A 14,700-nucleotide genomic window follows, 5' to 3' on the forward strand; every position below is an offset into this window, starting at 1 on the left:
TGCTAGTCTAGTATCATAAGCAATATATTACTGTACCTCTGCACATTTAACTAGTACTTTGTTAATCCAGGTAAATTGCTTGTTCAATCTGTGTTTCACCCGGATATTGGGGATAAATATCATATCCAAATGGTTGACTGACATGATTCCTTATAACCCTCAGTACTGTACTAGAATATCAGCCCAGATTTGTACTCTGGAGTGGAGTTCAACCCCACAACATTCTGACTTGGGCGATAATCCTACCAACTGAGCCAAGCAGACACTGCTTATAAATAGAAAACCTCAATTTAAAGAATATGTAGTGCTCCGAGATTTATCTTAGACATGTCAAGTTCTTTTACTGCGTTGTTTACTGTATCCTTTCCTATGATGAAAAAATAAAAATTTGGCAAATACTTTTCCAATAAGAGAAGTTTAAATAACTTACTACTTCATCTGTCCATTTCATTCTCTCTATCTCTCATTTCTTTCTGTTTCTTTTACTTTATTGTTAACTGTTTCACTTCTATTTATTTTTGTTGTTGTGCTACTTTCTTATGTCTTAGACTTTTCCATCTCTTTCATTCCCCCAACCAATTGGCCAAGGGAATGCCCTGCCATAGTATAAAGGTGTGGAAAGGTGGAGATAAAAATAAATAAAATGGTCACTGATTCAATTATATGGTTTTTCCAAGAATTCCAGTGGTCTTTTTAAGAAATTCAACTGCCATTTGTAAAGTGGACAGGAAAAACATCCGTACTTTGCTGCTTCTTTGCTTAGAATCAGAGGGCTAGAAAGTCGGCCCCTTTGCACCTGCCGTTAGCGTATCTGGGGGCACTAACGGGGCACAAAGAGCTTATCGCCCAGGGGCACGGAAAAAGTGCCTCATGAGAAATTCGGCGGGGCGTTGATGAGGTGCAACCCGATAGCGACCTGCCGCGGCCCCTTACCGCTCCACAGCAGAAATTCGGCTGCGCCCCGTGAGGCCACCACGGGCAATGTCAGCACTAGCCTCGTGGGTCGCGAACCGGGCCAACCTCCGCTCGTGGGGCGGGATTTAAAGGGGATGTGCGGCCGCGATCCATGTCACCATTTTATTTTTTGGGCCGACCTCCATGGTGGGCCGTGGCGTGGTCCTGGCCGCCATCATACAGCCTGGCACCACGTCTCGGTGTCGGGCTGCAGCTGCGGCACCACGCCACCCTGGTGGCCTAGTGTGGGCCATCGGAGACCCTGCAGAGTGCACAGCGGTCCTCCCCTTTAACTGAAGGGGAGGGGCGTTGAAACGCAGCAGCGCTCTGTGGAGCCTCCATGGAGCGCTGCCGATTGCGTCCCGACATCGCCTCGGTTACCACCCAAGACAGCGCTCCACTTCCTGTGCGGGGCGGTAAGCCAAATTTAGTGGCCGGGGCGGTACTTCCGTGCCAGTCGCTAAATGTCCAGCCTTAACTCAATTACCGTCCCCAAACGGGGCATAACCGAATTTTGCGCCCATAGAATCATAGAATGATACAGCACAGAAGGAGGCCATTCGGCCCATCGTGCCTGTGCCGGATCTTTGGTAGAGCTCTCCAATTAGTCCCACTCCCTGCTCTTTCCCCTGTAATTTTTTTCCCTTCACCTATTTATCTAATTCCTCTTTGAAAGTTACTATTTGCTTCCACCACCCTTTCAGAAAGTGCATTCAAGATCACAACAACGCGCTGTGTAAAAAAAAGTTTCCTCAGGTCACCTCTGGTTCTTTTACCAATTACCTTAAATCTGTGTCCTCTGGTTACCGGCCCTTCTGCCACTGGAAACAGTTTCTCCTTGTTTACTCTATCAAAACCATTCATGATTTTGAACACCTCTATCAAATCTCCTCTTAACCTTCTTGACTCTAAGGAGAACAACCCCAGCTTCTCCAATCTATCCACATAACTGAAGTCCCTTATCCCTGGTACCAATCTAGTAAATCTCTTCTGCACCCTCTAAGCCCTTGACATCCTTCCTAAAGTGCAGTGCCCAGAATTAAGCACAATACTCCAACTGAGGCCTAACCAATTTTTTAACAAAGTTTTAGTATAACTTTCCTGCTTTTGTACTCTCTACTAATAAAGTCAAGGATCCAATATGCCTTTTTAACAGCTTTCTCAACTTGTCCTGCCACCTTCAAAGATTTGAGTACATACTCCCCCAAGGCATCTCTGTTCCTGCATCCTCTTTAAAATTGCATCATTTAGTTTATATTGCCTCTCCTCGTTCTTCCTACCAAAATGTATCAGTTCACATTTCTCTGCGTTAAATGTGTCTCCCCATTTCACCAGTCTGAAGCCTGTTACTATCCTCCTCATTGTTTACTATATTTGAGTTTTGTGTCATCTGCAAACTTTGAAATTATGCCCTGTACACCCAAGTCCAGGTCATTAATAAATATATCAAAAAGAGCAGTGGTCCTTATACCGACTCCTGGGGAACACACTGTATACTTCCCTCCAGTCTGAAAAACAACTGTTGACCACTACTCTCTGGTTTCTGTCTCTTAGCTAATTTTGTATCCACACTGCTACTGTCCCTTTAATCCCATGGGCTTTAATTTTACTAACAATTCTATCATGGTACTTTGTCAAACATCATTTGAAAGTCGATATACACAACATCAACTGCACTATCCTCATCAACCCTTTCCGTTACTTCATCAAAGAACTCAATAAAATTAGTCAAATATGATTTGCCTTTAACAAATCTGTGCTGACTTTCATTTATTAGCCCACACTTTTCCAAGTGCCAATTAATTTTGTCCCGGATTATTGTCTCTAAAAGTTCCACCCACCACCGATGTTAAGCTGACTGGCCTGTAGTTGCCGGGTTTATCCCTCTCCCCTTTTTTAAACAGGGGTCTAACATTTGCAATCCTCCAGTCCTCTGACACTATGCTCATATCCAAGGAGGATTGGAAGATTGTGGCCAGAGCTTTTGCAATTACCGTGCTTACTTCTCTCAGTAACCTAGGATGCATCTCATCCACACCGAGTGACTTTTCTACTTTGAGGATTGCCAACTTTTTAAGTAACTCCTTTTTATCTATTTTTATCCTATGCAATATTGTTACTACCTCCTCCTTTACTGCTACATTCGCAGCATTCTCTTTTCTAGTGAAGACAGATGCAAAGTACTCATTTAGTACCTCAGCCATGCCCTCTGCCTCCACAAAAATATCCCCTTTTAGATTCAGCCCCACCCTTTGTTTTACTACCCTTTTCCAATTTATATATTTATAAAGGACTATTGGTTCCCTTTCATGTTAGCCGCTAATCTATTCTCATATTCTCTCTTTTCCCCTCTTATTCCCTTTTTTAGATCTCCTCTGTACTTTCTATATTCAGCTTAGTTCTCTACTATATTATGAACCTTATAATTGTCATAAGCCTCCTTTTCCTATCTTATTTTAATCTCCATGGGGGAAAAATTCAGTTGGTTTGCGCCGTTGGGCTGGCAATCAGTAACTAGTAGTGTTCCGCAGGGGTCAGTGCTGGGACCCCAACTCTTTACAATCTATATTAACTGTTATGGCCGTGTATCTTAATGTTGTGTCCTTCAATAATCAGACAACAGACTGCAGGGAACGATTCAACAGGTGTTTACTGAATGAGGGTTACTCTAGAACTAACTGTACAGATCACTCTCAGAGTTTATATACAGGTGTGGTCACTGCCGGTACTACAGTATACAGGAGCTGTAAAAAGTAGTTCTCCCCTTAAAGGTACATGTGATGAAGTATGCCATTCATCACTCACAGTATTCTCTGCCTGTGACTGTGGTTTAGTTTCGGTTTCATTTCACTGACCTCTGTTCCGCTTCCTCACCATTGTAATGTATTGTGTGTAGGGCTCCGCCCATACCTGGCCCCTATGTAAGCTGGCTCAGCCTGCCTCGCATCCAGTACAGCAGACCTCTGGATGGAAGATACCTCTCCTCTGTGTGTTACCTTCTAAGTTAATAAAAGCCTTGTTTTGTTCCGCTAACATTGAGTCTCGGATTTATTGAGGCACATCAGTACATACATTACAATTCCTCCCCTTTTAGATTAACAGTACCATAACACTCATTTAACAATTAAATATCAAACTAATTACAATTAACACTTTTAACATGCAACATTAGCTGAAAATAGTCTATTTATAAATTCAGTCTTGGGGAGGGTTCCTGATCCTTTCTGGATAGCGCCTTTCCCGAGTGTCTTGCTCTTGGTGCGGAGGCGATTCTGGCCCCCTGTCGTCGGTTGGTTCATCAGCTTCCGATGCTACTGTTTCTGGGGTAGATGCTACCAGTACGTCGGGTTCATCACCAGGTACGTATGGGCGAGGCATGGGGTTGACTTGTTTCTGTGATTCTAGGATCTGGTCAGCATGGCGTCTCACGATGCTCTCCCCAACGTCCACTGTGTACATTAGTGGGCCCTGCCGTGTGCATATCGTTCCTGGCTGCCATTTTTCTGTTCAGTAGTCGCGGGCCAAGACTGGTTGCCCTACATTGAAGCTCCTTGTTGGCTTCTCATGGATGTGCTGGAATTGCTTACTCTCAACATCTCTTCGTACGTTTGGTCTGAGCAAATCCAGGCGAGATCTTAACCTTCGGTTAAAGAACATCATGGCTGGGGCCTGGTTGATGGCTGCATGTGTCGCATTCCGGTAGGCGAACAGGAAATTGTCCACCTTGTGCTGCAGCGGAATGTTGTCATTGTACATAGCCTTTATTGCCTTCTTAAAGGTTTGTACGAACCTCTCAGCCAATCCATTTGTGGCTGGATGATATGGGGCAGATGTGTAATGCCTTACCCCATTCTTTTTCAAGAACCTCCGAAACTCTTTGGACACAAACTGTGGTCCGTTGTCGGAGCAAATCTGTTCTGGCAAGCCATTCCTGGCAAAAATGGTCCGTAGGACTGCAATAGTTTTCTCCGTGGTGGTGGAGGACATTTTGATGACCTCAGGCCATTTCGAGTGCGCATCCACGGCTATTAAAAACATTGAGTCCATGAATGGACCAGCAAAATCAATATGCACCCGTTGCCATGGAGATGAGGGCCACTCCCATGGGTGTAGAGGGGCCTGTGGTGGTGCATTTTGGACTTTCTGGCATCCTGAGCAGCTCTTGGTCAGGTCCTCAATTTGTTTATCGATTCCTGGCCACCACACATAAGCCCTGGCTAGCCTTTTCATTTTTACCCCTCCCAGATGACCTTCATGAAGCTCATTGAGCACTCTCTCCCTTAACTTGGGTGGAATTACCACTCGGGATCCACACATCAAGGTCCCCTGGAATACTGACAGCTGTTCTCTTCTGGATGAGAATGCTGGCAACAGTGAGTCGCCATGTGCTGGCCATCCCTTCACCGTCAAATCATATACCCGAGACAGTGTCGGGTCATTTCGGGTCTCCTTCTCTATACCAGCATTAGTTACTGGCAAGCATTCAATTATAGTCGAATTAAATATTTTGACAGGATCCACTGCTGGTGCTTCCTCCGCAGTAGGCAGTGGCAGGCGTGATAGCCCATCAGCATTTCCATGCTGTTTCGTGCCCTTATACGCGATTTCATATTGGTGCGCCCCTAGAAAAAGGGACCATCTTTGTAGCTGTTGCGCAGTCATCACTGGAACGCCCTTCTTTGGATTAAAGATGGAGACAAGTGGTTGGTGGTCAGTCAGCAAGGTGAACTTCTGCCCGTGCAGATAGTGATTGAACTTTTTCACTCCCCACACTAGGCTGAGGGCCTCCCTGTCAATCTGGGCGTAGTTACGCTCGGCTGAGGTTAGTGATCGTGACGCAAAGGCTATTGGCCTCTCTGAGCCGTCCGAGAATTTGTGTGACAGCACCGCTCCAATGCCGTAGGGTGACGCATCACATGCCAACCGAATTGGTAATGCCGGGTTGTAATGGGCCAATACCTCTTTCGATGTGATTAGTGTTTTGCTCTTCTGGAAAGCTCGTCTACATTCGTCACTCCACTTCCATGGCACTCCAGTTTGCAGTAGGGTGTTCAGTGGGTGTAGTATTGTAGACACGTTTGGCAAGAACTTATGGTAGTAGTTTACCAGCCCGAGGAACGACCTCAGTTGTGACACATTTTCCGGTGCTGGAGCCTTGACTACTGCCTCAATCTTCTCTGGGGACTTATGTAACCCCTCTTTATTGATAATGTGGCCACAATACGAGATCTGTTTTCTAAAAAACTCGCATTTGGGGCGGTTAGCTCGGAGCCCATATTCCTGCAATCTCGTGAGCACCTGCTCCAGGTTGGCAAGGTGATCACTTTCATTTTCGCCCGTGACCAGGATGACGCCCAAATAACACTGGGTCCCTGGGATCCCTTGCAGGACTTGTTCCATTGCCCTCTGCCAAATAGCCAGAGCTGATGCTACCCTGAATACCAGCCGGTTGTATTGGTAGAGACCTTTATGGGTGTTGATTGTGAGGTATTTTTTTGATGCTTCTTCTACCTCCATTTGCAGATACGCCTGGGCCAGATCAATCTTAGTGAAGCGTTTCCCTCCAGATAGCGAGGCGAAAATATCTGCAATCCGCGGAAGTGGATATTGTACGGTGTGAAGGACCGGGTTCACTGTTACCTTAAAGTCCCCACAGATGCGAACCTTCCTTAGTTCCCCAGGCGTGCTGTTCAACGACTTTTTCATCACAGGGACGATGGGTGTAGCCCACTCACTCCAGTCTACCTTGGACAGTACACCTGAACGTTCCAGACTCTCCAGCTCTGCTTCGACGGCTGGGCGGATCGCATAAGGTACCGGTCTGGCCTTAAAAAATTTTGGGCTTGCGTTTTCTTCAATTTTAATCGTCGCTGTCATGCCTTTTAGTGTTCCGAGTCCTTGCTGGAACACTTCTTTCGCGTAAGTTAGGATCTTTGACAGTCACCCAGGTGTGACGTCGTCATCCTTTTTGTCAGCCACAGTCAGTGCCTGTATGGAATGCCAATCTAGCTGTATCTTCCGGATCCATTCACGTCCTAGTAGTGGTGGTCCTCCATCTGGCAATACATATAGGTCCATTTTTGGTGTTTCCTTGCCGTTATATATAACGTTCACCCTTATTTTTCCTTTGGGGTAGAATTTTTGCCCCGTGTACATCTTCAAGACAATCTTTGTATCTCTCAAGGGTATATGTGAGAAAAGCCGCTTGTAGTCCCTTCGGTTTATGACTGTTAGGGCTGATCCTGTGTCCAATTCCATTTTCATTTGGACTCCTGCTATCTTGAGCGTGACCCAGATAGTTTGGTGATCCTCCATTTTGGTCACATTCTGTAGTTTCAGACAACCCAGCTCCTTGCTTCCGGAGTCTGTATCACTCTTCTGTTCGTCTGAACTACTCTCCGTCACCTTATGTACCTTCTCCTATGGAGATTTCTTGCTGCTGGTTTTCTTTCCCGACCTGCAGACTCTTGCTATGTGTCCTACTTTTCCACACTGTCTGCACACTTTGTCCTTGAACCAGCAATCATTATGGTCGTGTGTTGTTCTGCCGCAGCGATAGCACTTCACTGTTCCGTATGACATTTCATTTGTGCCATATTCTTGCGGTCTCCGTTGTATCTCTGCAGCGCCCTGTGCTGCTGCTTCGTGTGCTACTGCAGTGCTGAAAGCCTTGTCCAGCGTAAGATCCTTTTCTGATAGAAGCCGTTTCTGGGTTCCTTCACTTTGAAGCCCACACACAAACTTGTCCCTTAAAGTATCTGCTAGTCCCGTTCCAAACTGGCAGTGTTTCGATAGCTTGCGCAGTTCCGTTAAATACTCAGCATTACTTTCATCTTTATGCTGGTTCCTTTTGTGAAACTTAAATCTTTCTGCTATCAGCAGTGGTGTGGGGTTTAAGTGGTCCTGTAGGATTGACACTATGTTTTCAAAATCCTTTTCTACTGGCTTCTCTGGGGTTACTAGGTTTCGTAGTAAGCCATACGTTTTTGCACCCATTGAATTCAACAATACCAGCACTTTCTTGTCATCTGGCACTTCATTCGCCTTGCAGTATACTTCTATGCGTTCGACATATGTCGTCCAATCTTCGACTTCATTGTCGAACACTGTGATACTGCCACTCTTCGGCATTTTTGGGTGTGGTTAGACTGGCTTAAAATGGCGTCTCCCGCACTTTCCTTTCTTCCCCGCTGCAGCTTAAAATGGCGTCTCCCGCGCTGCTGCCAACGCCGCTCTCGGCGGTCCTCGTGGCAAATGGCGACGCCCTGTGGGTTTTGTGCGCTGCTCCTGCGCTGCTGCCAACGCCGCTCTCTGCGGTCCTCGTGGCAATGGCAGCGCCTCACGTTTTCCTGCGCGCCTCTCTCCCCCGTTGACGCTGCTCGGCCCTTGAACTCTGGCTGCGCTCTGCGCGTTTTCCTGCGCGCCTCTCTCCCCCGTTGACGCTGCTCGGCCCTTGAACACCGGCTGCGCTCTGCTCTCGCTCGTCTCTCTCCCCCGTTGACGCCGCTTGGTCCTGAACACCGGCTGCGCCCTGTGCGCTCTGCCCTCTCTCTCTCCCCCCCGTCGACGCTGCTCAGCCTTTTTCTGTGCCGCTCGGTCGGGCTCTAGCCCGTCGCTGTCCGGGAAGGGTCTGCGCAGTACCTGTTGCCAGCCCGTTTCGCTGGACCACCGTGACTGGAAAGCCAAGCCTGGCTCTCAACAGCCTCCCCTGCGATGCTCAAATCTCCGCTGGATGACTGGCCGGTTGCCCGTGGTCGACGCCCGTGCTTCTGGACTCGACCTTCTTCCACTGTTCTCCAGGAGCGAATCCCTGGGAGGTGATGCAGAGTTGCAGGTAGGTTCGAATCTGCTCGTCGCCAATGTTATGTCCGTGTATCTTAATGTTGTGTCCTTCAATAATCAGACAACAGACTGCAGGGAACGATTCAACAGGTGTTTACTGAATGAGGATTACTCTAGAACTAATTGTACAGATCATTACTCAGGGTTTATATACTGCCGGTACTACAGTATACAGGAGCTGTAAAAAGTAGTTCTCCCCTTAAAGGTACATACATTACATTAACGATTTGGAGGAAGGGACCGAGTGCAACATATCCAAGTTTGCCAACGATACAAAGATGGGAGGGAAAGCAGTGAGTGAGGAGGACATAAAGAACCTGCAAAAGGACATAGACAGGCTAAGTGAGTGGGCAGAGATTTGGCAGATGCAATATAACGTTGGAAAGTGTGAGGTTATGCACTTTGGCAGAAAAAATCAAAGAGCAAGTTATTATCTAAATGGAGAGAAACTGCAAAGTGCTACAGTACAAAGGGATCTGGGGGTCCTGGTGCATGAAACACAAAAAGTTAGTATGCAGGTGCAGCAGGTGATCAGGAAGGCCAATGGAATCTTGGCTTTTATTGCAAGGGGGATGGAGTATAAAAACAGGGAGGTCTTGCTGCAGTTATACAGGGTATTGGTGAGGCCACACCTGGAATACTGCGTGCAGTTTTGGTTTCCATATTTAAGAAAAGATATACTTGCTCTCGAGGCGGTTCAGAGAAGGTTCACTCGGTTGATTCCAGAGATGAGGGGGTTGACGTATGAGGAAAGGTTGAGTAGGTTGGGACTCTACTCATTGGCGTTCAGAAGAATGAGAGGCGATCTTATCGAAACATATAAGATTGTGAGGGGGCTTGATCGGGTGGATGCGGTGAGGATGTTTCCACTGATGGGTGAGACTAGAACTAGGGGGCATAATCTCAGAATAAGGGGCTGCCCTTTCAAAACTGAGATGAGGAGAAACTTCTTCACTCAGAGGGTAGTAAATCTATGGAATTTGCTACCCCAGAGAGCTGCGGAAGCTGCAACATTAAATAAATTTAAAATGGAGATAGACATTTTCCTAGCAGATAAGGGAATTAGGGGTTATGGGGAGAGGGCAGGGAAGTGGACGTGAGTCTAGATTCAGATCAGCCATGATCCTATTGAATGGCGGAGCAGGCCCGAGGGGCCGTATGGCCTACTCCTGCTCCTATTTCTTATGTTCTTATGTTCTCCCGTTAGCGCCTTAAGAGGGCGCTAATGGGCGCAAAGCAACTAGCGCCTGGGCGTGGCGATATCTGTGCCTCTCGTGAAATTGACCGGACAGTTTGCGGCGGCGCTAAACAATACCGCCCGATCTCCTGCGCACGCAGATCTTGATGTCATTCGAGAGTGCAACACCCTTGTGGCGCCCCCGAATGGAAATTGAGTGGCGCCCCCCTCCTTTCCGCCTGGCACAACCAACGACAGGTAGACTGGAATGCCTCCCAGTCGCTGTGGGGCTGGGGGGCGCTAGTTAAAGGGGGCCTCTTCCTGGCTTTTTGTGTGGTAGACATTTTTGCACCACTCATTCTGAGAGAGAGAGAAAGAGAGACTTCTGCATTGAGTCAATGCTGTTTGAAGTAGTTTTGGCTTCTGACCATAACTTTGCAGGTACTTTGGTTTTTGATCTTCATTACTTTGATTGCCAAGAGACTATGGGGGCTGCAGTAATTGGGGGCATCATCCTGCGCCAGCAGATTCAGAGGCCACAGAGATGCAGAGAGAGAGTGGCAATCATGGCCAGATGGAGGAGGGCCACAGGCCTCTGTACAGGAGACCTTACCCTCCCAGGTTATTTTGCCAACAATTCTCATACATTAATATGTCTGAGGAGCAGTGTTTGTGAAGGCTGTGCTTCAGCAAGGAGGGGGTCACTGAGCTCTGCCACCTGCTGCAGCCAGATCTGCAGCCTCAACTGAGGAGCAGGATGTCTCTGTCGGTGGCAGTGAAGATAACAGTGGCTCTCAACTTTTATGCCACGGCTCATTTCAATCAGCTACTGGAGACATCGCCAATATCTCCCAATTCACGGTCCATTGCTGCATCCGTCAGGTCACAAATGCCCTCCATAAAAAGAGATGAGAGTACATCTCTTTCCCCTTGACCTCGGCCAAGTAGCATGAACGCGCTATGGGCTTCGCGAGGATAGCAGCCTTCCCCATGGTGCAGGGCGCCATTGACTGCATGCATGTGGCTTTGTGTGCTCCGCATGAGAATGCAGAGGTTTTCTGCAACCGAAAGGGGTTCCATTCCTTAAACGTTCAGTTGGTCTGTGACCACAGACAGCTGATACTTGCTGTCAATGCCTGCTATCCTGGCAGCAGCCACGATGAATACATCCTGCACCAGACTACTGTGCCAGAACTTTTCCAGGCACCGCATTACCCAGGTGGTTGGCTTCTCAGGGACAAGTGATATCCACTGTGCACCTGGCTGATGACACCGCTCCGTATGTCCAACACCCCTGCTGAGCTGCGGTACAACGAGAGCCATCAAGCTACCAGGAACATCATTCAGCACACAATTGGCGTGCTCAAGCAATGGTTCCGCTGTCTGGACAATTCTGGAGGAGCCCTGCAGTACTCGCCTGAGCGAGTCTCCCACTTCGTTGTTGTGTGCTGCATGCTGCATAACCTTGCAGTCCTCAGAACCCAGCCAATGCCACCAGGCCTTGGAGCACCACCAGAGGAAGAGGAGGAGGAAGAGGAGGAGGATGATCATCAGCAGCACCAAAGCGAGAGGGAGGCCCACAATGTAGAAACTGGAAGGGCCGTCCGTCAACGGCTGATAGCAAGCCGCTTCTAGGCCCCTGCTGAGGAAATAGCTTCTGCCATTGAGAACAACATGAATGAAACCAACCCGCAACCCCTAAGCCGGCCGAGGCAGCAATGATTGCAAAGACCAAACATGTACATTTTGAATACAAAAACTTATTTATTTTACAAACTCTGTGTGTGTCATTTCCTCATGACAAACTAATACAAAGAAACAAAAAAAAACAGTCATTAACATAACTGGTTCTCAGAACCTGGAGATAATGTCCAAAACACTAAACAAAAGTTTGACCACGAACCTTGGCCTTTAATAAAAAAATGAACAACATTTTGTCACACCTCCTACTTTTTGCCGTTCGAGGGTGATCTACTTCCCTTGCGCACTTTCCCCCTTCCCACCCTAGTGCCCCTCCATAATGGGACCCCAGTGGCTGCAGCAAGGCTGGTGGAAGGCTGCTGATTGTCAGAACCTGAGACTGCAGATGCCCTTGAAGGATGGCCTCGACCAGCTCTAGGCCTGGAGGGCCCGGCTGCTGACTGCACCAACTCTGCATGGGCAGCAGCAGCCTGTCCTACAGGCGGTGGCAAGTGCAGTGGAGAAGTGACTGTGGTGGCAGCAGGAATGCTGTCATCTTGAGAGAGGACAGTAACTCCCTGCACGACCGACACACAGGCACTCCCACGGGGCAGCACTTCAGCATCCGGAGCAATCTGCTGGGGCACTGATTGCTGGCCTGCTGCAGCGCAATGAGAGCCCTGGGGAAATGTGTCCGAAGCAGTGAGGATGGCAGCAGTCAGTGCTCGCCTGGCCTCAATCTGAGTCTGCATGAGAGCAGTCAGAGATGAGGTCATGGCAGCCAGTGACTGAATTGCAGCACTAAACATTTGCGTGGCATCCGCCTGTGCTACAGCGAAGTGCTTCACACTCCTTGCCAGTGATTCAATGCATTCAGGCACCCTTCCCACTGCACCCATGAGCTCAGTGTGCATGTCCACCGCCTGGGTGTTCATTTCAGCGATCAGTCGCTCCTCCTCTGCGTCCAGTGCAGTAGGACTCACTGGCATACTCTCCCTCCGGGGAGAAGGCCCCCGAGCTTCCCTACCCCCATTGCGTTGCTGCAGCCTGCTGGGTCCTGGAGCTTGACCCTCATCAGACCATTCCCCCCTGCTCCCCTCCAGTGAAGGCGTATTCCCAGTGTGGGCATGGGCTTCCTCGGGAGAGGGTGGCACTGATGCTCTGGCTTCATCTTCCTCCTTGCCTGCAGCTTGACTCCCACTGGCAGCTTGAGGGCCCATCTCCTCAGCTGGTGAATCACCATCTGAAAGCAGGGAGGTACAGGAGTGGCTTTAGCGTGAGGACATGGTGGCAGTAAGGGAGGCATGAGTGCAGCGATTTAGTCTTTGGATTGAAAGTTTCAAAGGCTGGTGTTGTGAGGGACAAGTGGAAGGAGAGAGGACAAAAAGGTGATGACCTTACCATTGCTGTCCAGAACGGGGTCGGCCTCTCCAGTGGCAACAGGACCCATCACCCAGCTTGCCACAATCCTGTGGACACGCTCCTCAAGATCGCTGAGGGGTTGCAGCTGAGGCCGCCCTCCACCCGTCCGTTGCTGCTGTCTCCTATTATGAGATAGCTTGGCCTGCAAGAAAAAGGATGGCGTCTGAGTAAATATACAGCCATGGTCTTGCCTGATGTGCCTCCCATAGGTGAATAGCTCTTACTGCATACAGCCATGGTCTTGCCTGTTGTGCCTCCCATAGGTGAATAGCCCTTACTGTATGCAGCCATGGTCTTGCCTGATGTGCCTCCCATAGGTGAATAGCCCTTACTGTATGCAGCCATGGTCTTGCCTGATGTGCCCCCCATAGGTGAATAGCCCTTACTGTATGCAGCCATGGTCTTGCCTGATGTGCCTCCCATAGGTGAATAGCCCTTACTGTATGCAAAGTGTGGAATGTGCATGTGTGTTTCATGAGAGGGCCATAGGTGTTGGATGAGTGTTGGGCATTGGGGCTTTAAGACCCTCTAGCCATAGAGTGAGATTGAGATGGAGGGATGGAGAGGTATTGAAAAAAAGCCACTCACCCTGACAACCCGAGTGAGGTCGTTGAACTTTTTCCTACATTGTATATGGGTCCTGAGCACCATGCTCCTGGAGGAGATGCTCTGTGCCACCTCCCTCCACACTCTTCTGTAATCATGCGGCAAAGGCCTCCTGCCACTCTCTGGGTACAGTATTGATTTGGTTGGGATTACGGAAACGTGGCTCAAGGAAGGCCAGGACTGGGAACTCAACATCCAGGGGTATTCAATATTCAGGAAAGATAGGCAAAAAGGAAAGGGAGGTGGGGTAGCATTACTGGTTAAAGAAGGGATTAACACAATTGTAATGAAGGATATTAGCTCTGATGAGGTGGAATCTGTATGGGTAGAATTGAGAGATACTAAGGGGAAAAAAACGTTAGTGGGAGTGGTTTATAGACCTCCAAACAGTAAGGCAGAGGTTGGGGATGGCATTCAAAGAGAAATTAAAGAAGCGTGCATTAAGTGCACAGCAGTCATCATGGGTGACTTTAATCTACATATAGATTGGGCCAACCAAATGAGTAACAATACTGTGGAGGAGGAATTCCTGGAGTGTTTACGGGATGGTTTCCTGGACCAATATGTCGAGGAACCAACCAGAGATCAGGCCATCTTAGACTGGGTATTATGTAATGAGAAAGGATTAATTGGAATCTTGTTGTAAGAGGCCCCTTGGGTCGGAGCGATCATAATATGATCGAATTCTTCATTAAGATGGAGAATGAAGTAGTTGACTCGGAGACTAGGGTCCTCAATTTAAATAAAGGAAACTATGATGGTCTGAGGAGCGAGTTGGGTAGGATTGATTGGGGAATGGCACTCAAAGGGTTGACAGTGGATAGGCAATGGCAAACATTCAAAGACCGAATGGATGAACTACAGAATTTGTTCATCCCAGTTTGGCATAAAAATAAAACAAAAAAGGTGACCCAACCGTGGCTAACAAGGGAAATTAGGGATAGCATAAGGTCCAAGGAGAGGGCATATAAATTGGCCAGAAAAAGCAATAATCCTGAGGATTGGGAGCAGTTTAGGAT

The sequence above is a fragment of the Somniosus microcephalus genome, chromosome 2 (assembly GCF_052327205.1).
Source record: "Somniosus microcephalus isolate GS21.2 chromosome 2, FLI_Smic_1.0, whole genome shotgun sequence".
Classification (NCBI taxonomy): Eukaryota; Metazoa; Chordata; class Chondrichthyes; order Squaliformes; family Somniosidae; genus Somniosus; species Somniosus microcephalus.